Source organism: Myotis myotis, unplaced genomic scaffold (assembly GCF_014108235.1).
Source record: "Myotis myotis isolate mMyoMyo1 unplaced genomic scaffold, mMyoMyo1.p scaffold_m19_p_6, whole genome shotgun sequence".
Taxonomy (NCBI): domain Eukaryota; kingdom Metazoa; phylum Chordata; class Mammalia; order Chiroptera; family Vespertilionidae; genus Myotis; species Myotis myotis.
Window position 1 is genome coordinate 47,942,724 of NW_023416368.1, and position 24,476 is coordinate 47,967,199.

A 24,476-nucleotide genomic window follows, 5' to 3' on the forward strand; every position below is an offset into this window, starting at 1 on the left:
TGTACCTATACATAGAAGGGAAAGTGGAAGTAATCCTTATGAAGATATTTAAAGCTCTGAACTATATGAGATTATTAAGTGGGTGAGGAATCCAGAGAAGAGAAGAGTCTGCAGACTGAGCCCTGGATGGTCCAGTGTTAAGAGGTCAGAGATATGAGGAGGAACAAGCCTAAGAGGGAGATGCAGCAGCCAGCAGAGAAGCTGGAAATCCAGGCGTGTGGCTCAGCAAATGTCAAGGAAGAGAGTGACTGCAGATGCATGTTAGACTTTTTAATTTCATCCTCCACACCTCAATGTCTCATCTTGTCCATTGAGTTATTTCTCTATGCTAAATTCTGGATCATCTCCTTAGAGGCAATACAGCAGAATAGTTGGTAGAGTCGATCCCAGTGACAAGCAGACTGGCTGTAACAAATTCCAGCAAGAATATACTAATGAACACACTTATAAAATTAACAACAAACAATAGAAAATAAAATAGCAAGTATTTCAATAGCACGTGTATGCTTAGTAAGCACGTGATAAGCATTAGGTCACTAATTTTCTATTCACATGTTTCTAATCAATGGTTTAACTTGGGTGTTTTATTTCACTGGCAATTTTTCACTTCTGAAACTCATGTTTAGTTCTTTTCCAAATATTCATATTCTTACTTTGCTTTTTATTCCTATAGTTTCGATTGTATACTACGTTTTTAAATCATTTTAAATGTCCATTTTTATAATGCCCACCGGTTTGTTATGACCTAAAGCTCTGATGTTCTGTTCCTCTGGCTTGTCATGGCTGTGACTGTCTTACAGGGGTATTTTTGTATCAGTGTTTTATAACTTTGCATTGGTAAACTTGCCCTCCCAGGGTTTTACCTATAAGGATCTCGTGGCCAAAGGGATTTTGCACTTGCTTCTTCCTAGTACCCTAAGCTTACCATTGCCTTCTGGGCCAACAGCTATTTTGTAATGTGGGTTTCTTAGTGTGTCTACCTAAGTGGAAAAACCTGTCTTGAAATTCAGAACAATGAACTCGACTCTAGTGGATTTTGGTTCCATTTATATTAACCGAATGGTTCTGGAAACCCTACACTATCTTCATCATCCTTACATGCAGTGAGGCAGACTATTCGCAGTGAAAGGTGCACAGAGTAAGAGTCTGTGAAGGTCTCAGCTCCACAGGGACCTCAGTGCTTATCCTCCCAAAGGTTATAAAAGAACAACTAAGACCTGTGTGTAGACCCAGGGCCAGGTCATTTTCTTACAGTCGGTGTTGAAGTTCTATTTTGTTTTATTTGTGGGGATTTCACTTTCTTCCTTGGGAAAATTCAGAATGCCTCTTAAATTTTATTCCACCTTTCTAGCAGGTTAGGTTTTAGAGGTCAGTCTTGTGGATTGAAGTCGGATTATTTATTTTGTCACATTAACAAAGCCAGAGGTACTCTGCATAGATTTTCAGAGCTGGGATTCTATATCAAGATTCTCTAAGAAAACTGGCCTTTCCTAAGGGCATACACAAATGCATGCTACTCAGATCCACATACTTGAAGATCCACCTGTAGTTTGTACTTCTGGCCAATGTGAAATCTTTTTCTACCCTTGCAAGCAGGTATTTCTGAACCCTAGTGCAAAGCTTTTCATTTTGCTTATAGGACATGGGGTAGATGAAACAGAAATGGGTATCATCTAGATAAAAGAACTAATTTGGTCTTGCTATTTTGTAGAGTAAAACAACTACTAAGACTAGTTTTAGTTTCCTTGTATTCTTATTTTAAAGCAGTTGTGACATTATGACTCCCTCAAAGTTATATAAAGTTTCACAAATTTGATTAAGCTGTGAAGAAGGAACTGAGACAAACCTAATTGGATTTTGCTTTATCAATCACCCTGGAACTCTGTTTGCTTATATCGAGTTTTCAATTCAAATATCAAAGATAATTTGCTACCAAAAAGAAACTGTCTTTGACTCAACATTAAGAAGATCCATGTAATTCACTATGCTATTTGCCTGTTTAGGAAACCGAAAAATGTGCTTGCAGAACAACAAATATTGTTATAGCGCTGTCGGTTCCATTTTAACATGGTTAATGTTCAAGTGCAATAGAAACAGGAATCAGCACAGGAATATGATTTGGTTTGCTATAAATGAAGTCTTTGTTTTGAGCAACCATATTGTAGTTGATATGACAATATATATATCTAGTTCTATTGCATAGCTACAACTCCAATTTTTACAAATGTGTTCATTGTAATTCAAATTATCATGCTAACATATATTTGAAAGAAGAGCATTTTGATTTTGTATAACACTAAATTATTACACTTTTTTGCAATATTTACATTTGTTGAAATTATGGGACCATAAGTAACAAAACTATTTCATAAATAAAGAAGCATGAAGGAATTTATTTCAAGATATAAATGTTGAAAATTTTACATACCACCACCAAATTACTTCAATAAGACTAAAATTATCACTCAATAACTTATAAGTAGTATCTTTTCAAGGATCAAGGCTTGTATTCATGTGTGGGATGTATACATATCTATAACATATTCATGTATTAACTATGTTAAATTCCTGTTTCTTTTTCCCTCACTATTCTATATAACCCAGCTGTTCTCAACCTGTGGGTCGTGACCCCTTTAGGGGTTGAATGACCCTTTCACAGGGGTTGCCTAAGACCATTGGAAAACACATATATAATTACATATTGTTTTTGTGATTAATCACTATGCTTTAATTATGTTCAATTTGTAACAATGAAATTGGGGGTCACCACAACATGAGGAACTGTATTAAAGGGTCACAGCATTAGGAAGGTTGAGAACCACTTATATAACCCATACATTTCTTTTTGCTTCAAAAAACTAATTTAAACATGAGATGGGAGACCTGTATTTGATTAAATGTTGTGATTTCTTGATAAGCAAATAATTGGATTTGCTGCTAGTACAACTTCTCTATTCTTTAAAGCTGAACAGGATTGTTTTTTGTTTTGTTTTGCTTTTTGTTGCTTTTCAATGTGGTCAGAAATATTTACATAATGAAGAGAAAATTACTTTGGTAAAATTTTATTATATTTCACTTTAATGAGTAACAATTTATTAATTTCAAAGACTTTCTGCTCAATAATAATTCTGCATTCCTCATTATTGCCAGTATATAACTGCATCACTGTCAATATTTTCTAGCTTCACAATGATGCATCTTCCAAAAAAACATACGGTTTTTCTTTCAGAGAAGCACTACCCATTCCTGCAATGAACTCCAAACCAAGAAAGCAGGCATTCATAGGATGAAATAGAATTTTGTCTACGTTGTAAATGTCACACCCTATAGCATCTGAAGTCACACATTCTATGACACTGAAATTATAGTATATAACACTTTAATATGTTTATATTAAATTCACCAATATATAAAGTAGAAAATTAGAATGAAGAATTGAACTTTGTTTTACTATTTTTCATCACTGAAATAGATTTCTGCTCTGCAATTTGCGAAGGTTATAGGTCTTCAGAAGTATGGAATATATTTTTGCATTCTACACTAGGGTTTGAGGAGTCCAGTTCCAGGCCAACATTCCCGGGGTGACATTTCAGTAGGCAATTGCACAGGCTTTGCCTTGCAGGCCTCATGGGAAAAATTATCATCTTAGGGAACATACTCTGTGCACAGCCCGTGCATTAGAATTCCTGGAGGGAGTTAACAATTAAGGCTTTAAGATTCCTCAGGCCAGCCATGCTCATACACATCTGTATTCCCAGCCTAGGTGCTTCCTTCAAAAGTCTGTTTAGTAGGGGAACGGGCTGAGGCACTTTTCAGGTGTCTCTGCCAAGACCTCTTTAGTGGGGGTCTTGATTAGGATTCATGTCCCCACTCTGCCCCAGTACTTTTCCACTCTTGGCCCTCCCCTATTTCCCAAGTCCCTTGTGTCCATAAAAAGGCAGGGGCCTTCTGTTCTGTTTGTGGCTCCTTGGCAGTTAGATGATGCCCCCTGTCTGCACAGCCTGTCATGTAACCTCGCTTTGCTGTTGCACATGCAGAAATGGAACACTGGGGTGCAGTCATCTATTTTGATCTCGTGTTACTCTATTGCCGTAAGTAAATCGGGCTTGATTGTTACTTTTAGTTTGGTGTGTCCTCGTAGACAATCTTGACACCCGAGAGCTCCATGACATTTGTAACTTCACCTTTCAGTGGTAGATTTTCTTTGAATAGCTTTCCTTTTTCTTTAATAAAAAGAAAATAATAAATGTATGGGGTGACATTGGTTAATAAAGTTATATATGTTGGTTTCAAATGTACAATTCTATGATATATCATCTGTATATTGCATTGTATGCCCACCACCAACTCAAATCTTCTTCTGTCACCGTATAGTTGACCTCCTTTTCCCTCTGGTCACCACCATACTGTTGTCTGTGTCTATGAGTTTGTGTTTATTTGTTGCTTTCAGTTTTATGAGTGAAATCATATGGTTCTTAACTTTCTTTTACAAAACTAATGATCTGGCCCTAACCGGTTTGGCTCACTGGATAGAGCGTCAGCCTGCGGACTGGAGGGTCCCAGGTTTGATTCCAGTCAAGGGCACATACGTTGGTTGTGGGCACATCCCCAGTAGGGGGTGTGCAGGAGGCAGCTGATCAATGTTTCTCTCTCATTGATGTTTCTAACTCTCTATCCTTCTCCTTTCCTCTCTGTTTTTTTTTTTTCTAATATATTTTATTGATTTTTTTACAAACAAAAAAAACCTAATGATATGTGCCCAGCCAGCATGGCTCAGTGGTTGAGCATCAACCTATGAACCAGGAGGTCACGTTTCAGTTCCCAGTCAGGGCACATGCCTGGGTTGTGGCTCGATCCCCAGTGTGGGGCGTGCTGGAGGCAGCCAATCAATGATTCTCTCTCATCATTGATGTTTCCATCTCTCTCCTTCTACCTTCCTCTCTGAAGTCAATAAAATTATTTTTTAAAAAACTAATGATATGTTATTGCTCTACTTAAAAATAATAGCTTGTAACACAGTCATGGAAACCATATTCAAGACATCACATTAACGCTGCTAATGCAGTATTTCCTGTGTTCAAAACTGTTGGGTTTTGGTTTCCATTACTGAATTTTAAAATTTGTGGCTCTGCATAATAATAATGGCATATTCACACCCTACCAATTAATATAATGTAAATGTTGAATCTTTCTTCCTGATATTTTTGGCATCAAATTAATCTCTTGAGAAAGAAGTTATTGGTCTCTTTTCTAATGTAGCTTGAATAATATTATGTACAGGAAAACAAAGTTTCATTGTCTAACAGACGCCTAATTAGAGAATTGAGCACTTGAATCAAGTGAGGCAAGGAAATGAATTATATAGCATTTACATGTAGAGCTATATGAGTAATAAATGCTGCTTTAAAGGGAAACTCATGAAAGCTTAGTTGAACTTTGAGCTGTTAATTTTTCTTTTTTTGATAATTGAAAAAGCAGAACATGACAGCTTTGTCCTTATAGCTTCTGTTACATTAAAGGAATGATTGAGGTTTCACTGGGATAACCAGTGATTCGTATAAAGTTTAATTTTAAAAAACATACCATAGATATTGTTCAATGTAATGAAGAATCTATGAAAATCTGAAGAAACAGCAGTGCCTGAAAATTTGAGTTAAGGTCCTCAGAGGAGCTGAATTAGAAAGGTATCATTGGTAGAAATTAAATGTTCTGTAAAAACAGCTGCTCTGTATAACTGATGAAAATTGTTTTCCAAAAAAGAAGTTTTAGCCTCTCTAGACTTTACCATATTTATAGCTGGGCTGTGTATTTGGTCACATAAGCACATTGTAGTCCAGGAGTCTACCTAATCAAGTACACAGGCTTTGCTTCCTTTGAGAGCAAAGCAATTGCTCTGACATGTAGGCAAAGTTTGATCTGATTTTAGCAGGAGGTGAGGGACTCCTCAGATACCCAACAGAGATAACTTTTGTAGCTTTACAGACAATTACGACTGTCTACCGTAAATCACACATGTCAATTTTTTCATTAGGATTTTACATTGGAAAACTAAATAAATACACAGACATTTGGGGAATTCGAGTTCCTTCACTTAAAACATAAGTTGATAGATGTACGAATTCTATTTATCCTTTCATTGTTACCTGGGTTCCTTCCTTTCTAATGCAGACTAACCTATTGCTGGGTTGTATTTATGTGTGCTCTTCTAAATGCCTGTAGTGTTAGAAAAGAAAAGTGTATTGGCTATGACTATATTCTAGTCATATGCCTAATTCTTGATAAAAGCATAGTTGTTTCGGTAGCTCCTATCCCAACTGTCCACTAGTGGGCCATTCTGATTATCACTGTCTTTAGCTGATACTTTCTGGCCACTCATTACATGTGTGGCAAGTATAAAATGCTAGCTCTATCTTGAGTGGTTCCTGTGCCTCTTTTGAAAGGCCCTATTATAGTTCCTAGACATAGGAGTTCTACTTCTAAGGCAACCATAGTAGTGGTTGGACCAGTCTTAGCCCTTCATCAAGCCTTGAAGAGTTGTGTGTTCTCAATTTTTGAGGCTCATTTGACAACTGAGACATATAAGCACGGTTGGTCCTCCAAAGTCAGCCCTTGGTGCCAATTGAAGAACACCCTAAAAGTTCTACTAAATATCTTGTTTCATAAGTTCCTTAAAAATACTCTCATGATTAAAGTCACAGCAGTCCCTGGGTTTGTTAAGGACATTAGAAGATGGCTGTATGGTGTTAAATGCTGATGCATGTGCATGCTTGTGTGTACAGAGAGACCCCTAGAGTGAGTGAGAAAATGACAGAAAACAATCAAGGCATCAGAGTCTAACTGGAAAGTCAGTAGTAAAATACTATTATGTTTCTCAAACACATTGATTCTTAAGCTATTTTAAAATCAAGTGATGTGGAGTTCTCACCAAATTATAATGTAAGGTGAAGATATGGCATATCAATTTCTGAGATATTATTAAATGCTTCAAAGAAACTAAAATGCAAAGGAATGGATTTTGAGATGGATAAATTTCTTTTTTAATATACCTAGAGGAGGAAATAAAAGATCTATTATGATGGCAGTTAATCTTCCATCTTAGTGGAAGACCTTGTGGGGAAGTAAATGAAATGTTCTAATTTTTTATCAAATAAAATAGGCACATGACTTTTTAAAAATGAAACATGTATGTGACATAAAAAAGCAACTGTCCTTTCTCTATTCATCTGTCCTGTTACTTGCCGGAAAAAAATGCTTTGAACTCTCTTATTTTTTTTTTTTTGAAACCTAAATGTATTTTCTTATACATATCTTAATCATTTTAACCATTATTTATAGTTACAGGTGTTTTTCTCAACTACAAACTTCCTTACCCCCCCCCCCCAATATACATAGTTGTCACTATTTGTAATTGCTCTCTTTAAAGCCTTTAAGTAAACTTACTTGGTAAATATATGTAGCATACTTGCATACCTATTTCTTATTCAATAAATTATGTGGAGTATCATGGCAGACATTGGTGATTGTTCATATAGCAGCTATTACTCCTTTCTTGCTTGGCATACAGAACAAATAAATAAAATCCTGCTTTATATAACAAGATAATTATACTGTGAAACATTGCATCTGTCTTATTGCTAAATTTAACACCATCCTTATCTCTCTTCCATTATTATATTTTGTAGTACCTCCCCTGAATTTTCTTGGTCAGAATAAGGGTAGAGTTCTAGCCTCCCATTTAGAAGGCAATCTTGTATTTCAAAAATTAATTATAAAATAGGTTATATTTTCCAGGAAAATCTTAAATCTCATTCCTTGGTAGCACGCTTCTAATGGCTGTAAAACTGAGACAGATGGCTCTTTATGTGAAGGACAGTCTCTTGGATATAGAGTAATAAAGTCTACAGCAGATGCTTCAGGAGCTTTATTAATGAGAAACAAACAGGGGAGATGTCCAGAAAAGGCTCATTATCTTATTAAAGGGACATTAAGCCATATCCAGCATGTATTAAAGCAGATATTAAAGAGTTTACTACATATCTTTGGAAACATCTTAACATTGTACTTTTTCCATTACTTTTACATGTCTTAACTGTCTTACCTATTAGCTGAGGATATTGTGTAAACAACAAAAATCCACATTGGATTCACTGTACATTCCTTGAGATCTAACATGCTGCGTTCCAGTATTTTGTGATTTGTGCTGATAAGGCTACATAAATTAGATGCAATTCAGAGTACCGCCATCTAAAAGTTAATAATGCCCACGTTGTCAAATCTCCTGGCTAAAGTTGACTGCTGAATTGATTTCTTGCGGCTTGTTGATCTTACTGGTTCATCTTTTTTTCTTTCCTCATTATTTAAAAAGTTAGTCATTTTATTGCAAAACACCTTTTTCTGCCAACATACAGTATGATAATTCCTTGTAAGAAAGTGATAGGTAACATCTGGGCTAAATTCCACCACACTGTCCCACATGTGGAGAAAGTCTAAAGAAAGGAGCCAGTTTAATTTCTAAAGGCCAAGAATCAAACCTCATATGCTCTAGAAGCTCTTACTTGCCAGAAAATATTGCATATGTCCACAACTGGCCACATACTACACTGTTGGACCTTTAAAGGCTCCCATTCATCATATTTTTTGACAAAAAGTTTGTATTACTTTGTTCTCTCTCGGTTTTCTTAGCATGTTCCATACTTTTTTAATGGGATAGTCTGTTAGAAGATTGTTTGTAAATTTCCTCAAACTACTTCTTAAAAATGTGGGTCCTACCACCCGTGTAAGCCAGAACCATCTGATACCCAGAATTTCTATGTATACTGAGCCAAACTTTGGGGTGCTTACAGCAATCACTATTATTATTGCTCTAGCATTCATTGTTATGCAGTAGTGAACATGTAGGTGATGGTGAGGCTTAATTTGCCAAAAATCAACAATACAGGAATAAAAGTCCAAGGGATGTAAGCTTTTTAATTTGTTCAAAATCAGCCATGCATAGAAAGTTAGTTAATAGACATTATTATGGGGAAATGGGTTGAAGAAATGACTTTCAGAGAGAAAAAATATATAACTCCATTTTCTATAAAGTTAAGGAATTTCAATTTAGGATGCAAATCCATGTACAATATTGACAGGGCTGATGTTCACAATTTATGGCCTGACACACTGTGTAAAACTTTGGTTAATCCCAGAAAATTATAAGAAGCAAATTCTAAAGCTTGACATTGCTTTCAAAACAGCTACAACAGCTAAGAGCATTGCTGTCCCTGCACGGGGGCCCCACCTTGTACACTCTTTATTTCAAAATACCAGGCACATGCAAGTATAATCCCTGCACTAAACATAACTATTATCTTTTGAAATTGTTCAATTCCTGTGCTAAAGGAGTTTATGAAATTCTTCTAAGTGGGATACAGGCACTTTTGTTGATGTAATATTACATTTTTAAACTTATACTCACAGGATTCACAAATCATGCCTAATTGACAGCACCATCAAGTCATTTAGGAAATTCACATTCTTGCATCAAGCCTAATTGTCAGTATGAAGAGTAACTCTTCCATAGCCTATTTATCTTTAAATTGGGACACCGAAGTATAAACCCAAGAAAATAATTCAGTGGATGTGTTGAACTCATTGCCTCTAATATCCCCTCCTCACCACCTATGCTAAGAAGTCTAGTAGAGAAATCTGGCTGAATGAGTTGTGGAGTTTCTGATCCTGGATCTGTTTTTGTTGATGTTCACATCCTTAAGAGAACACGGTCATGTACTGCATAGTGACACTGTAAGCCATGGTTAAGTGGCGCATGACTGTAGTCAGGAAAAATAAGGATTATTTTAGTAGCTAAAGGTTTTGAAGGCAGGGAGATGATAATTTTTGCTTCCTTTGAATGTCCTAAATGACTATCATGCTATGAGCATTTACCTGGATAATTTAGGAGGGAAGGCTCATGGACCCTGGCTCTTCTTGTGGATTATCCTGTCTTGGATCTGGGTGTTAGAAGCTCTACACCAACAAAGTAGAGCCAGGGCCCAACACAGAGACAGTGAAAAACCAAGGCCGGCTAATTGCCACAGCGGTCAGCGGAGATCCGGCTCTGTTGTAAACTGACCTTACAGTCCTGCCGTAGCAAGCAGGTAAAATGGAGTAGAATTGACTCCAGGTGGTACAGCTGCCATGTCAAGCCTGAGATAGGACTGGCAGGAAATAGGATTTGAACAAGCAGAAAGAGTGACTTTTTGGCTTTTGCTCTATCAGAGATAGACATAGCCAAGCTCCATTTTTCATACCTGAAAGGACAGGATTAACAGTTTTGTGTTCCCTCCAAATAATTTTTGGCTAGATTCATCTCCTTTGGGGACTGCTATGTTTTGTCGATGTCAGAATATCCAAGCCCTGTAGACAATTTTTTATGAAAATTGGTTTGAGTCAAACAGAAGATATGCCTGGCAGCAAGATCTCAACAGACTGAGAAAACGGCAAACAATTATTCTGGAAGCAGTTCCCTCTTTAATCTCAAATGTGTAAACGAAACTAAGGAAGATAGCATGAAGGTGAGAGAAAAGAAAGGAGGTATTTGCCTTTTAGTAGTTACATGCCTGGGGTGTGACTACCCACCATTACCTGTCCAGTTATGATCAGATCACTGTGTGAGGTTACTTTTCATAGAACCCCCTTTTTCACCTACGTTCTTATATTTCGAAAATCTTCCTTTGTTAAGGTTTTTCTAATGCACAGAAAGTGACAGGAGATAAAACAGCTGCCTCTCCCAGTCTTCACTATTGGAGGCCACCCCTTTAGCTTTCAAACCCTTTGTCTCTCAAACCTGCCCCAGCTTTTAGTTGGAAAGACAAAGGGTTTATTTTGCTGGCTCTCTGGCTTTGCATATCCTCAATTCCTAAGGGAAGAATCTCTGGCACCCAATCCGCCTGAATCCAGGTGCTGACTGACAAAGGTGCAAACTTGTGTCTGGGACATACAGGTAAGACATTATTTTTGTGCTCTTGTCTCCCTCACTATGCCCCCTGGCCTTTGCCCTCTAAGCGTACCTGAGTAGGCCCTTAGATATGTGCCAAACTAAAAAGCCTGCCCTTAGTCTGCTGGAAGAGCGCAGACAGCAAAGGGCAGTCTTCCTGGGGAAAAAGGCCTGAGATACAGCCCCAGAGCGCATAGAACTCAAGAACTGTCTTTCCCTTCTTTACATGCATGAGCCCCATGGGGACTGTATGTCTCACTGGTCATCACAGCCAGGCAACTGAGGGCCATTTCCTGGGTGACAGCCACCAAAACAGGGTGCCAACACAGACTCCAGGGTGCCAGTGTCTCCTGAAGGGGAGCTTGTGGCAGCAGACACAAGGGGTCCGAGGCTGCCTGTCACTACTCGAGTCGAATTAAGCAGACGGTTGAATCATACATGAGCATTTATTCCAATAACGACGGCAGTATGGAAGAGCGGTTGGTGACGCTGGAAATGCTGCTCTCAGCTACACGGAGTTATCTCCTCCCCCACTCCCCTCAGCAGGTGGCTGATTATACACAGGTGAGAGAGAAAGTGTAACATGGAAAGGAGAGGGTCTGAGCTCCTGAAGGCCAGACTGCAATCTTCTATGATGTTAAAAACAGCTCAAAGTTCGACAACAAATTAGTGTCCTTGGTCTGTTCTCAAATTGGCCCCTTATTCAGAAAGGAAATACATCAAGGAATCTTACACAACCATGCTCTATTCTGTGCCCTTCCCCACTATCACTTGTACCTATGACCAAATCCAGGGCACTAGACAGAGGGGCAGCAAGAAGAGCACCCACCCACCAAGGTCTCTAGAGGCCCCACACTCAGGCCCATTTCTCAATTAAACACAGCTCTGAAGAGGATTGCACTTGGCCTTTAGTTTGTTTTAGGTCTGTAAGTCCCACTGGCCACCAGAGCCAGGCAATGTAGAAGTGCCCCTTGGGCAGCAGGTGCAAAAACTGGGGTTCCAGACAGGCCCATAGCTCCTGGGAGGAGCTTATACCCTTGAGAGGCAGAGTGAGAGTGAGGATGGAGGCCAGCAGGCACTCTCTTCAGATTATTGTAGTAGGTTAGTGAGGCAAGAACCCACAGGGAGAATCTACTCCCTGCACTCCATGTCTCACAAAGTTTGAAGCTAATATTCTGCAAAAGAGTGAAGAATAAACTCAAGGACTTGTTAGTAAAAGGGTTAAAGTCCAAAACCCATATGGTGCTCTCCTCTTTCTCTCCCCTTTATCTTACTTTCACAGAGGATAGAGGAATGTTGCATTTCCCTCTTCCCAGTATCTAGAGACATTTCTCTTCCTCTGTGGAAGTACTAGTAAGATAAGCATTTGGTGACTTGGAGGTATTTCTACCCTTCGCATATGCATTCCTCTCCCATGGACACGGCCCCCCCCCCCCCATTCCCTAAAACTGCCTTTCTTGTCTCTAACACACATCTACTTTCCTAATGAACTGTGTCTCTCTCAAATGAAAGAAATTTTAATCAGATAAGTTTGTTTGCTATTGTAATATGGGATTCGAGGTGAGCAGAATCTCCCCTTATGAGTTCTTGCCTCACAAAGTTCGAGAGTTTATTCTTCAGACTAAAAGATTTTAAATAAAAATGTATACGCTTACAATAAACTTCCACAAACTCTCCCTGGGGTGGGGTTCCCAAATGGGAGAGCTTGCTCTTTCCTTCCTTTGTCTTATTTTCCTTTCAATGAGGAAAGCAGACAAAGGGGTCCTGATACTCTTCAGAAGAATGACAAAAGTCCAAAGCCCATGTGGTGGGCCTCTTTTACTCTCCCCATATCTTGTGACATTTCTCTATCTTCTGTGAAAGTATGTAAAGTAAGCTATCTCCTTCCCCTTGTCATATTCATTCCTCTCCCATGGACCCCCCTTATTCCCTGAACCTGCCTATCCTGTCTCTGAAATTCCTTTCACTGTGGCCCTGAGGGTCTTGAGCTTCTCCTTGTGGGGTTTAAACTCTTTCAGTCCTCATCAGGCACCTGGACTTTTGAGTTCCCTCCCTATTGTAGGTCACCCCATTCCAGGGGTGGGGTTTATGACAAGATTATGCTTCCTACACATTTTCCAATGAAGCAGGTAGGAGAGGCTTATTGTTCCACCTGTAGCTAACTCAGACTCATCGAATTGATGCCTCTTTTCCACCACCCCCAGAGGATGAGTAGAAATATCCTAAACTTACCTCTGCACAGTGTTTAACTGGAATGCCATTCATACTTTAAATGAATAAAAATGAGTGTTATATACCCTAAAAAATTAAGCATAACGATGAAATAACTGGCTCAGGATTCAAGTTCTTTTTCATTTAAGGGTATATGGAAATATGTTATTTTCCTGAATTTTTATCATCTTTATCACTCTGCCCTTTTCTGCAGTATCTGTATGCGTGCTCTGTGTTGGAACGTACTGCTTTCACTTCATCTTAACTGAACAATTGCTGAGCAAACAGCTGTACCAGATGTTTGCTCTGCGATGGTGAAAGCAATCAGATGGGTATCGATCTGGGATCACAACTTCAGGCAGAAAATGCTGAGAATTCAGCTTTTGGCTTTCACCCCTCAGGACAAGCAGTCACCCAGACAAAAGATGCTGTTGTCAGTGAAACTGGTAGTGTTAATCTCTGTTTGGCTAATTCAGTCCCCTGCTGTAAAATTGGATCCCACTCATATTCTACCCTCCATTATGATTCACCGACATGATGCTTTTCTTGGGTTAGAAATAGGGTTGTGCCAAAGTATAAATGCAGAACAATGAATTCACTGCTGGTTTCACCTTTCTATCTATTATGGTCAGGTAGTTCAGCCTCCTTTGACTCTGAGTGGATTTCACAATTCTATTTAGAACTACTCTGTGATTGCAAAATTATGAAAAGTGTTCAAAACGAAAATGTATTGTAGAAATCATCATATACTAAATATCATTTAGACTTTATTTCAGCAGAGCTAAAAAATGAACCGTGTTTTACTGAAAGGTACAGAAATGTTTCCTCATTGATTAATGGAAATAAGATAGTGTTTTGCTTCCATGGCATGGCATATCAGATCATTTATTTGATTTTTGCATAAGAATATCTGCCTTTCGCCGAAACCGGTTTGGCTCAGTGGATAGAGCGTTGGCCTGCGGACTGAGAGGTCCCGGGTTCGATTCCGGTCAAGGGCATGTACCTGGGTTGCGGGCACATTCCCAGTGGGAGATGTGCAGGAGGCAGCTGATCGATGTTTCTCTCCCATCGATGTTTCTAACTCTCTCCCTTCCTCTCTGTAAAAAATCAATAAAATATATTTAAAAAAAAAAAAAAAGAATATCTGCCTTTGAATTGTAAACCCCCAGTAATAAATCTTTAACAGGGTAGATATTCCTAAAATATATAAGTATCATTTTTACTTATAAATATTTGTTACTTGAAAATAATGCCTACACAAGCTCTTCTAGTTTAGTTCTCCTAGTACCTCTCTGCTTCTTTATCCATTTTCTATGAGGCTGAATGATATGCTTGGAACCACTCTTTCTTAAAAAATGAATTACAAATGCTTTGGATGGATAAACCTGTGGCATTGGACACATCAAAACAATCAATGCAATGGTTGAAGGATGCAGTCACCCTCCATAGAGCTGCCCTTGTATGGTATGATTTACGGCACAAAGCATTCCACTCAGCTGCAAATACACCTCAGTTAATATACTGGTTGTTGTCGGTTCTTAATTTCAGTATCTCCAGCAGTTTCTCACCATTTTTCTAAGTTATATCGAATATATGTTACACATGTGAAAAATTCCTAATAATTCAGTTTCTAATCAGGAGATATAACTATATCCATGTGACTAACTTATGTTGTCTAAAGTTCTTAGGTCACTTCTAGCCCTGGCCCAAAATTGAAGGCAGAAGGATAACGTGTTTGTAAAAGTAGCCCATCCCCATTTTCAGCCTTCAAACCATCTGTCTAGAGTAAATAGAAAGTTACTTAAATTCCTTTATCTTAAAATTTTTGGAAAGCTACTCTTTCCCCACCATCCTAGAAAGGAAAATTAAGACTTTTTTCAAAATAATGCTTCTCAATCTGCAGAACTACCTAGACATTTATCTCCATAATGTAAGTGGGCCTCAGCAACTCCCCAAATTATCACGCAATGCTCAGGGCCCTATATACATGACTACCCTCTTGGCTCTCAATCAGGGAGGTTACAGCTCTGAAACAAACCTGTAGTGCAGTTATTTATTGTGGAATTCCCCTGGCTCTATAGTTCTGAGCTCTCCTGTGGATGGTGACTAAGAGGTATCTTCTCACCTGGGCCTCAGTCTGTATATGCCCCCATTAATACCAGTTATTCAGCTTCCATTAAGTGTGAAATTACCCTTCCAGGTAATAGTATGCTAAACCCACATCCAGGGGCAGGCTAATTCCCCCAGCTCTCATTGTCCCAGAAAACAATTAATGATGTATTTTGATAACATGTTTTCCAGATGATTGACATTAAAAAGCAGTTAACCATCTAATAAAATGCAAAGGGAGCACAGCATCACTCCGGAGGCATTCTTGGCAAAAATGCGTCACCTGAATCTGTTCCTCTGTTTGAAGAATGTCTAATGTTTTTTCATAATTACACTCAAAGGTTCCTGCCTTACAGAAGTTTGACAAAAAAAAGTCTTTTCCTCCAACAAAATAGACTTCTTACTGTAACAATTGTACCCCTTAATCTATCATTGGGAAAGCCGGTAAAAAGAAGACATTACTTCAGAGCAAATTTAACTCTAAAATTTATGGAGCAGTAGATGAAAGAATATTCCACTCAATAACAGGCAAAACTAATTGGTACTAATAAAGAAAATTTCATTTTTACACCTGTATATCACGTAGATACTTTGTAGTAGAGGCCAAGTCACGGAGTAGAATTCCACAGAAGGTAAGAAACTAGAAATCACGCCTGGGGGCCACTGAAAAGTGGTGAGAGCATTAGCGAAACACTCCAAGTCTGGCTTTCCGTTGTTCATTTATCAACCCCCTGAAATCACAGCTCTTTTCTTACTCTGGTTACCATCCTAACTCTACAAAACATCTGGAAAAGCAGGCCACAAACAGCAGCAGCTGTTATTGTTGGCAAAGAACAGCGATGGCAGCATGTAGCAGCACGTGCCCAAAGGTGGCAGAGAGCTGAGTAAGGGCGGCCAGCAGCATTCCACTTAGAATGTAGAATTGGTTTGGGATATTAAGAACAACAATTCACACAATAATTCTTATCCTTTTCATGAAAGCATGCCCAGCTTTTTATTAAAAAATATTTGATTTACTTACCAAGTACATGTTTGCTAAGCTGAAAGATGTGAGGTAAAATAGCTCTATCCACCCACCCAAGCCAGAAAAAATAAAATGCATCAAAATTTGAGTCCTTGAAAACTAAGAATCCATTAATCAGCATAACATTAAAAAGTGATTCGCTAAACTTAGATTACCAAATAATTAACAGAAATATCATGTAGGTTTGTTAAAGAAACTTACCTATAACAGGTACCATGCAATCAATGTAGAATAGAAAGTTAATGCAAGAGAGAGCCCAGTAAAAAGACAAGTATATTGAAAATGATCAATGGTTTCAACCAAGTAAACCATTACAAGTTTCACAAATTAAAACTTTGAAAAGGATTGCCTTTTATGAACACAGGTTCAGTTATTTTAAGTTCTGTGGTCTTACCTTGGATGGTATGAGGGATGTGTGGAGTCTGAACTAATAGTTCAGGAGATTTCTTGTTAGTGGCTGTGGGTCCTGGAGTTCTGACATGACCTTCTTCCTACTATACAAGAAAATATAAATTACATTATTTTCATATTCAATATTTGGGTCCATTGCACCAAAACTAAACTAAAGTGTAAGATAAATCTACCCCTGATAGTTGCATGAAATTCTCCCCAATGGGATGGGGAAGAACATCATCTCAGAATTTTCAACAGAAAATCAGGCTCAGCATGTTCAAGACCACAATTTAAAACAAACAAAACAAGACATGATGTATTCTTTAAGCAGTACCCTCTATCAGATATTGCCCTACATTTCCATTGCAGGTAGGTTAGCCTAAGGATGTAACATATAGCTATCTTTGGCCTGGTTTCATTTTCATCCTGGAGACTAGATACAATGGCCACTTTACTCTCTGGGTTGAAGGACCAGGCAAGAAGACTACTGGCCTGCGATTCCTTCATGGCATCTGTCACAATATCACTGTCACTGCTGGGGGAAGGTAGTGGGGTAGGGACACTGGAACCAAGAACTGCACAGCTGAGTCCAGTCAACACATACAGAAGAACAATTTAAATCTCTAAACTTTGTCTTTCAAGTGAAATACTTCCCTTTCACCCACATTTTGAAGATTGTGGGACCACTGACAGCCTGGGTCCCCGTGTGACGCATATCTATTGCCATGTAATGAACTACCCAAACAATCTGCAACCTCTTACTTTGCTGTGTGAGCTGGATATTCACAGCGTTTTCAGTGGAGTAACGGAAGCCTTAAAATAGGAAAGTTGACTGTGGCATAGTCAAATTGCCCTGTGATTAGTATCTAATTTTTTTAGCCCTTGAAAAGGGTTAATGCCATGAGAACTTCTAAGTACTTGTTTTAAAAAATTTCATTCATACTGACAGTTTCTCCAAAAGCAAGTACTTAGATTTTGCAGGGATTAGAATGTGCATTGTGCACAGGCATTACCTTAGCAACCTTTGAGTGGAAGACACAAACCTGAGGATGCAGTCCTAATCACTATTTTAATAATCAAGGAATTGCAAATCAGCACAAAGAGAGGTCATGACAAAGCAGAAAATTGGTTTACTGGTGAAATTCATAAGAAATCAATAAACTTTTTTTGCTATAGTTTACCAGCCAAGTTTAAACAAGATTTTAGAATTATTCATTCACTTTACAATCCTAAATACCTTGCTCCCTGATAAATTATTTCCTGGTTTGGCTGACCTCTCAACAGACTGAATCAAGGACTAAACAAATATTAGCTAACATGTGAAGAGAGTATTTAACATATTTATTAACTTAGACTAAACATTAAAGCACTCAGCTTATTTAATTCTCACATTGTCGGTCCCTTTAACCTCCCTTACATGTGAGACCATTCAGGTGCTTTGCCCAGTTTGACCTGAGGATCAGTCAGAAGGAAAAGATCAGTAGAAAGAAAGGTGCTACTTAATGTCATTCAATAATAAGTATGAATAATGTATTTGTTTATATCTTGATACATAGGTTATTCAATCAGCCCAGCCGGCATGGCTCAGTAGTTGAGCATCAACCTGTGAACCAAGTCACTGTTTGATTCCCAGTCAAGGCACATGCCCAGGTTGTGGGCTCCATCCCCAGTGTGAGGCAAACAGGAGGCAGCCAATCAATGATTCTCTCTCATCAGATGTTTCTGTCTCCCTCTCCCTTCCTCTCTGTTTGATATTTTGTTATCTTGGAACTAAACAAATGTGTGTGGGTGTGTGTGGACACACTGCACTGCACTCCCTATGTCTCTGAAATCAATAACAAATTCTGTTGTTTTATGATTATGGATAAATAAGAAATCTGGCAATCAACATAAATTATTCATATTTACAAAAATACATGGCATCTGACTATCTGGAGGGAAGCTCTAGTTTAGCTGTTGGGGGATTTATGGACATGCTGTAGGGAACTAAGGTGGAGCTAATCATGAAAATATAAAGCATGTGCTCATTTCATTAATAAGTCTTGAGCCACAATGTCATTTGACTGACAGTTTAATTATATCTAGCTGAAATTAGAGTTTAGTCTAGTAACTGAATTGACATCCTCAATCATTCAAGACAATGTAAAGTAAAAGAGTTTTTAATCCACTCAGCCATTCTTCATATGTTAAGGTGAAATGTTTGGCTAAAGCAAGTAATAATTGTTTGCTGGAAGCAGAATCCATGCACACTGGCCAGTTGTGCAGTTTAGGGCCCATACAGTCAACTGTGGTGCTTTTGGGTGGAGTCATTTCAAAAACGTAATAAGATGTCATCTCAGCTGTGTAGTTGGCTAGAAATCAGAGTGGTTGACTGACAAAAAAGAAGTTTCACAATAAATTAGCGTTGCATTGGCTGCTACTGCCGAGACCCACTTAGAGATATTTGAAACCCCTAAAGGAAAATGGCTCAATCTCCACAGATGCTTGTGCCTTTAACTATACATTTAACACATCTAATCTGTACATCCATCCAGCTGATATAATAACAGTCAAAATTTAATAGGATGTGCATTTAGGATTGTGTTCAAAAGAAACGATGGCCTGAAACAGGAATGGCAAGTTCAATGTGCCATGCACTTTTCACAAATGACCCACGACAGCCTTATACTTTCATCAAGAATGTCTGGTTAATTAATCTTCTTATAATTCGCTCATTACTATGAGCAAGCAAAGCCATCACAAGGATACCATGCTCATTCTCTTCAGTAGTGTCACATTTATCTAGGTGTTAATAATCTGGACATTGCCTTCATTCACATTCACGTCTACTTGACCACAACCTATCATCTACCTCTCCCTCCACCGAGTGAAAGCCTCTGGTTTAGGTTACCAACTTCACAAAGCTATCAACACTTGTCCATCATTCACGTATCAGTTCCAACATTACCTAAGCCAAGAGGTCACTAATGTGAGACCTCACCTCAGAACTGATCCACAAGAAGAAGGAGAATATTAAGGTATTACAAAAGTGTCCTTAATTCTTTCTGTCATAAATTTTTTTAAAGAAGAATTTTGAGTGGTGGCAGAGGCACCTGGCTAAGTGTCAGGGGTTGCAAGACTAAATTCCTGGATCTGAATGATTTCCATAGGGGTGACCGTCAATTGGAGTTCTTGGCAGGAGGGTGTACAGGGTGGGAGGTGGTGGCAGTTTCATCTATGGCATGGCTTCCAGGTACATTGGCCATATTTTCTCTTTCTTCAGTTAACAGTATTCTTGCTTATGGAAAAACCAGGCTCAGAACTCAATTCTAAAGACACATTAGCAGTTTTGGGCACTCTTTCCTGGGATTCTCTCAAGTGTAAACCCTGTATCTGCACTTCAACAAATTAAATATCAACTTTCAACCTTGCCTTAGATGTCCACATAAAGTCAGAGTAATCCTGGGTCTTGTCTTATCCGCAGGGGATCCTTTCATTCCTGACAGCCCCACTCCCCAACAAAAACAATCTACAATATCTTTAAAAGGGATTACAGAAAAGGGCATTGAAAAATAGTCCAAAAATCATTAAATAAAGAGAAATTATGTGTGTGGAAAATATTTGATTGAATATTCATAACCTGTACCCGTTTCCAAGCAATTAATAAAACAATAATTGACAGTTTCTTGGAAGAGCCTGAAGCACACGCCATTTACTATGCAATCTGCTCTCCTTATCACCAAAGGGCATTAGCATTGTTGAGAAGCCCACTAGGGCTGCTCTCTACAGGCTGGGTCTGATGGTGAGAGATGCTTTAACTGAACAGGGAGTCAGAGCAGCAGTGAGATGATAGTATCACCAATCAGCAGTGAGTTCATTATTGCAATGAGCAGCAAGGACCAGAATAGCAACTAGGAAAGATTGATCTGACACTAGTGAGCCCGACTCTATGTACATTAAAAGCAATGTTGAATAGAAATGTTGAATAGTTGCCTAAGTAAATGGCTATAGATCCCTTGGAGAAAAGGCATCCTTCTTGATGGAAACTTGCCTAGTGAAACATGATGGAGAGAGCATGACAACCCCTGCAGATCGAAGTGCTCTCATCTAAAAGTGAGGGTGCACGGAGTCAGGCAATAGGCAGAATCCTGGCTTAGGCATGGGTCCACTGCGTGTATAGACCCACCCACTAGTAATTTCCCAGGTTATTTTGGTCAAAGTGGTGTTCTAAATTAAATGCTGAAAAAACTACTGAAATAGCATTCATTTTAAAATTTGGACCATGTATACATAATAAATGTCAAAAGTCTGTCTGTCTCACACTTCTTCATTGATATAAAAGGAAAATGTATATGCTTTGGAGAAGTTCATTTTATTCTTAAAAAAATTAAACTGGGTGGTTACACATAATTGTTAAGAAATGGCATGATAGGAGCCAAGGGAATTATTAATGTGCCATCACATACATATTCCACTTGCCTACTTTGCGGCACTTTAGAGATCTGTTCTCTAATATCTTTGCACATAAAAAATCATGTGACTTTTCAGCTAAGATGATGTTATTATTGTGGGCCTTGGTGAGAAAAAAAAAAGCTTATAGATTCTTTTATTTTCAATTTGATAATGTTATTTTCAATTACAGTTTTACTTTTAATCATGGATTCCGCCCCCCCCCCACCTCCGCAACCTCCGCAACAATATATAGCTTTTCTTCAGTAGTTTTCCTTATCCTTCCTCTAATCCTGGATTGTGTGTTTCAGTGCAGACTCAGTTCTTGGCTGGAATGACTAGTGTGGACATTTTATTGCTTTTGTACATTACTTTTCTTTCCAGAACTAATGAAGAGTATTACTTAGCACTAATTGTTGGTTGACTTCATAGGATTTTTTCCTAGGTAGATGATCATATGATAAAAAGTGAGTTGTATCCTTCCTCTTTAAAAGAACATAAAAAATTGTCAGTAATTCTTATGCCCACTTTTAACAGACTAAATTAAATGCATTGATTTTTCTAAGATATTAGTTTTATATCAAAAAGGTTACAGTTTTGTGATAAAATAATAGATTATGAAAAGGTAGGTTTTAAATTTAGTATTAAATTCATTTAGCCAATCATATATTTATATGGCTTTTGAAAATTTGGTAGAACTCACACAACAAACCTCCTCAGGCTGTAGCCTTTTCTGAGAGGAAAACTTCAATGAACATTTCAGTTTCTTTATTGCTTATTGATCTGTTCAGATGCTTTTTTCTCGTTCTCAGAAAATTGGGTAAATTACTTTTCTCTCTGTTGCCATATACTGGCTGAGATGAAAATTTAGCTCAGCTCTCATTGATTCCATAGCTTATGCTCTTAACTCTGTGATGACTACCACACAGCCTTATCTTATTTATAGTTACTGAGAACATCTTCTAGAGCAGTGGTTCTCAACCTTGGCTGCACATTAGAATCACCTGGGAATCTTTTTAAAATCTTGATTTCTGGGCCTCATCCTCTGGAAATTCTGTTTCTTTGTTATGGGGTGGGGCCACAACATTAGTACAAATTATGTATACAGAGTACAAATTATGTATACAGAAGATGGCTCATGTTAGCCTGGACTACAGATTGAAGGCAGGCATGAAGAAAGGGAAAAAAATAAATGAGAAAGTTATTACAGTAACTCAGGCATAAGTTGGAGTACTGTATGTATCTACACTAATAAAAGAGAAACATGCAAATTGGCATCACTCCGCTATGCCCACCAGCCAATCAGGATGAGTATGCAAATTAACCCAACAAAGATGGCGGGTCAATTTGCATACACAGGTGCAGAGCAAAAACTGAAGGCTCCGGCCCCAGTGAAGACTGAAGACAACTGAAGAGGCTTGGCTTCTTATTTCCAAGCCCTGCTGCAGCTGGAATGGAGAAGCCAAGCCTCACTGCAGCCTGAGTGGTCCGGCCGTGGCAGAGAAGCCAAGCTTCAAGGCTAGGCTTCTCCAAAGGCCTGGGTCCCGTATGCCAGAGGAAAACCGGTGCCAGCAGCCAGGGGAAGGAAGGCCTATTGCGCGAATCTTCGTGCAACAGGCCTCTAGTTATTATATATTGATGATTGATGATAAAAAATTAAAGAAAATTATAGAGAATTGTTATTTATCCTGGTGGTGTGAATACCCATTTTTTCCCCTCCTTGAGTAGAGGGAGTGTTAGCTCACCCCAAAGGAAATTGGAGGGAAGAGCCAGTCCTTCTTTTCTTTGGGAGGAGTCATTGAGGGGTTGGAGGAGGGCTAAGCTGTCTCTAGAGAGTATTCTGCTCTTTCCCACCCCCAAGCCACTAGTGTAGGGGATATAAACTGAACTCCTTGCCCCAGAACAGAGCTGTTAGACAGATTTAAACAGATTTAGCCACGTCATGACTGATTCTGGGTCTCAGGATTAGGTATAGACCACATTTTCCAAAACATCTTTACCATTAATAAAGTTTATATTAACAGATGCCTATTCTTTTGTCCTAATACTAAATGTGAATTAGTTCAGAACTCAAGAAAGGAATTTTATTCTTGGCTTCCTCAAACCCCATTTTAAAGTATGCATTAAAACATATATAAAATTTAAAATAAACAGCTGGTTGATTTGTTTGAAATGGAAATAAGAATCTGTGAAATATTCACATGAAAGTGAAAATCAAATTCAGTTTCTTTAAAATCCTGGAAAAGAATAAAGATCCAGCTTTGAGAAACAGATTGTATATTTGAGAAATTGAGTGTATATTTGAGAGGTAAATCAGGTAAACTGATGTCCTTTGTTTCCAAATGTTTCTTCATTTCTTGAGGACTAACCAGTTCTAAAACAGTCCACAAGTATACTTAATACATACCCTTTTTCTTAAAGTTAATTGCAACCTAAAAACAAGAAGCAGAACATTGATGAATGGCTCTATGGCATGTGTATATTATATATTACTGGTCAGTGAAAAAACTGTCAGAAATTGTGAAAAAAATTGGTTTCTATGCTAGGTTAGAAATTCCAATAATAACTCATGGGACCAGCAACTGGGCCATGACTGCCTTCCCAGACCCATCCTTACTCTGTATTTAGACCAGGGGTGGGCAAACTTTTAGACTCGAGGGCCACAATGGGTTCTTAAACTGGACCGAAGGGCCAGAACAAAAGCATGGATGGAGTGTTTGTGTGAACTAATATAAATTCAAAGTAAACATCATTACATAAAAGGGTACGGTCTTTTTTTTTTTTTTTAGTTTTATTCATTTCAAACGGGCCGTAGTTTGCCCACGGCTGATTTAGACTATGACTTCTCTATTCAGTCAGTGGTGGTAGAACCAGTCTCATTGTTGACCAGAGTTGACTGAGTCTGAGAGGGTATTATATGTATAAACTGTTGCTCATTCAACATGGCTGGACAGAGAGATGAAGATTCAGTAGGAATTAGGAATAGTACATTCAGTACCACAATCACCAACACTTATTATGTGTATGGATAATATTAATATCATCCATGTATGATTAAAAACACCTACTCTCCTCAAAGAGACATTCAGCCAATTCATCCTATACTAACAACTAGAGGCCTGGTGCATGAAATTAGTGCACGGAGAGGGAGGGTCCCTCAGCCCGGCCTGCACCCTCTCCAATCCAGGACCCCTCGGAGGATGTCAAACTGACTCTCACAATCCAGAACTGCTGGCTCCTAACCACTTGCCTGCCTGCCTGATCACCCCTAACCACCTCTGCCTTGCCCCACACCCAGGATTCCCTTCTCCGGCCAGTCGCAGGGACCTGGGCTTC

General features: G+C 38.6%; 1 long non-coding RNA gene across 1 annotated transcript in view; it reads right to left on the reverse strand.

Annotated features, from left to right (window-relative positions):
- Positions 1-2,942: 2,942 nt before the first annotated feature.
- Positions 2,943-24,476, reverse strand: part of LOC118658746 — a 67,699-nt gene continuing 46,165 nt past the window's right edge. The window contains exons 2-3 of the long non-coding RNA XR_004968354.1: positions 16,714-16,813; positions 2,943-4,223 (exon numbers count right to left, since the gene is read on the reverse strand). This is a non-coding gene — a long non-coding RNA (uncharacterized LOC118658746). The remainder of the gene's footprint in view (positions 4,224-16,713; positions 16,814-24,476) is intronic.